This window comes from Arachis ipaensis, chromosome B06, assembly GCF_000816755.2.
Source record: "Arachis ipaensis cultivar K30076 chromosome B06, Araip1.1, whole genome shotgun sequence".
Lineage (NCBI taxonomy): Eukaryota > Viridiplantae > Streptophyta > Magnoliopsida > Fabales > Fabaceae > Arachis > Arachis ipaensis.
Window position 1 is genome coordinate 1,123,788 of NC_029790.2, and position 2,948 is coordinate 1,126,735.

A 2,948-nucleotide genomic window follows, 5' to 3' on the forward strand; every position below is an offset into this window, starting at 1 on the left:
TGTAATTATTTATCAATTAATATAAAATAAAATTTTAATTATTTTATATTTTAAAATTTTATTTTAATATAATTTTTTACTATTATAAAATTTTTTTGCATAATAAATAATCTTATTAAATAAAAAATATTCATATTTTTGTATTTATATATTTTTATTTAATTATTTAAGAATAAAAGATTTTGTTACTATTTAAAGTATTGTGTATTAAAGTATTGTTATTTAAAGCATTTATTTATGTACTAAGATATTCTGTGTTTAATAGAGTCTATCAATACTCTTTTTTTATATTAGTCTTTAATTTTTATCTAATCAAATCTAATAGTCTGTGACGTATCCAATAAACATATAACAAGTTGATAAACATAAGTATTACTGGAAAGTATATTAGTTGCAAAGTTTGACTAATTTAAAGGTCAAAAGTTAATTATTTGGTCAAAAATTATCGACTTACAACTCACAAATATGTAAGATAATACTGTTATAAGTTGTCATATATATTTGCCATGTAAGTTTACCTGTGAATTATATAAATAGGTAGCTTTGATTAGCTTAGTTTGATATGAGTGTTAGAAAAAAAATGGTGTGTTATATCTTTATATTTGTTTTGTAAGTTATTAGTCATTCTTTTAGTTAGAAAAAATTAATTTTGTACTTTTAACATTTTTTTAATTTAATTATTCTGTTGATCTCTATAATTTTACTAAATTTTTAATTAAATTTTTATATATTTTTTTAATTGGGTCTCAATTACTGTTTTTAATTTTGTAATTACATTATTTTCATATTAAAAATATTAAAATTAATATAATATTTTTACCAAAATACATGCGGTCAAAAATTTAATTAAGTTTTTAATTATAAATAATTTCAATTTGCGAAAAATATTTAGTTAACTCTAATATTTTTTACATAAGGAAAGACTTAATTACAAAATTAAAACAGTGTAGGGACCTAATTTAAAAAAAAAAGTATAGAAATTTAATTAAAAATTTGATAAAACTATATGAACCAACAGAATAATTAAATTTTTTTCAACAATGCTAGGGAATCAAGAGGGTACCAGCTAAAAACCAGCCAAATGTCTCTGGGTGAATCCAAAACCTCTACGTGGATGATGCTTATGCTAGGCATTAGGATGTTTCTTCTACTAAGTATTAGAATGTTTCTTTTTCATACTAAATGGATGTTCTTTTATATATTTTATAAATTTTTTTATATACTAAGAATCTGGATTGTTGGAAGTTCTGTGATCTCCGCCCATATTTCTTCAACGTATCATTCAGAATTTTAATTTGGGATGAGAAGCAATTAATATCAAATATTATAAATTAAAAACAAATAAAATTAATTAAATATAATTATAAATTAATTAAGTTGTTTACTTTTTGGCTGATCACCTTTTGATTCCATATACTTTTTCAATTTTTTTTTAAACAAATTAAGTGTTCACATTTAATTCAGTATTTTGGGTGACTTGATTTTAAAAGGAATATCACAAATTATCAATATGTATCTCTGTATCAGAAATAAATTGATTTGGATAAAATAGAATAACATCACCAATTATCAGTTATCACTTTATTCTGGTTAGAAATTTAATTAGAACATAATAATTATCTAATTTTATAATTTTATTATATTATGTTGTTTTCCTAATATATTTAATGTTCTTCTTATAACAATTGTGTAAATTTTACGATTTTCTCCTCGTGGTTCATTTTCTAACAAGAGTAGGTGCTAGTGTAAGTGTAGTCACTCTATTAAATAGCATTATTCTTATAGCAATTATTTTTTTTTTTATCAAATATAAGAGACTCGAATCCGCAACCTCTTAATTGAGTATGAGGAGACTATTTGAGTTATAACTTATTAGCTTATAGCAATTACTTTGCTCTCGTTGAAATTCAGAATCACATAGCGACAGACATCAAAGATTGCATATTTCACCACAATTACATAAGTTTGTGAGACTCAACAACATTTTGACGGACTTCAAAAATATTTATATACTAAAATTAATCATTAAAATTAATCACTATATATTTATATATAAATATGTGTTATTCAATTTATTTTTAATATATACGTGGAAACTGGAAACAGTAGGAACTAGGAAGTGAGAACACGGCACTGTAAACAATGTGCAAGAATATCAGAATCCAAATTTGAGAGTCCATTGAGTCATTAAAACGATCATTACACCCACGACCCTAAATAGAGAAAACTAAAAATATAACCTAACTCCATAATATTTTTTTTTTGGAAAAAGTCAATATTTGATGCTGACTTTTGTAAGCACACAGTCAAGAACACCGAGTTCAAGTTCTCAAAAGGATTTTTTACAAAAAATACAAATACATTAAAAAATATAGAAATTTAACCAGTAGTGTATCAGAATCAAATAAATTTAAAAATAAAAAAGTTTGTGTTCATTGTATAATACGTTAATCATATAGAAAAACTTTTAAGTATACTAATATATTAGTGTTTCAGTCATTTTTAATCGTTAATTTTAATTATAAAAAATATATAATTATTAAAATCAACATTAAATTTTACTGAAATATGGATACACTAGCATACTTAAAAAATTTTCCATTATATATTATTGGCTGTATAAAAAAATATAAAAAATATATTGATATAAATTCTATGATGCATAGACACTGACACGAATACGGGACACACTACGACATAGGACACGCCGACACGCAAATTTTAAAATCTTACATGACACAGGAACACACATACATGTAAAATATAAAGTATTTTTTAGATAAATCGTAATGATATTTTGATATTTTATTGATATTAAAATATAAATTAAAATTTTTAATTATTTTTAATGTCTTATCTTAATTATATCAAGTATTTAAAATATTTTTGTGTGTTAATAAATAATAATATATAATATATCTAAATTTATTTTAAAAATATATGTTACA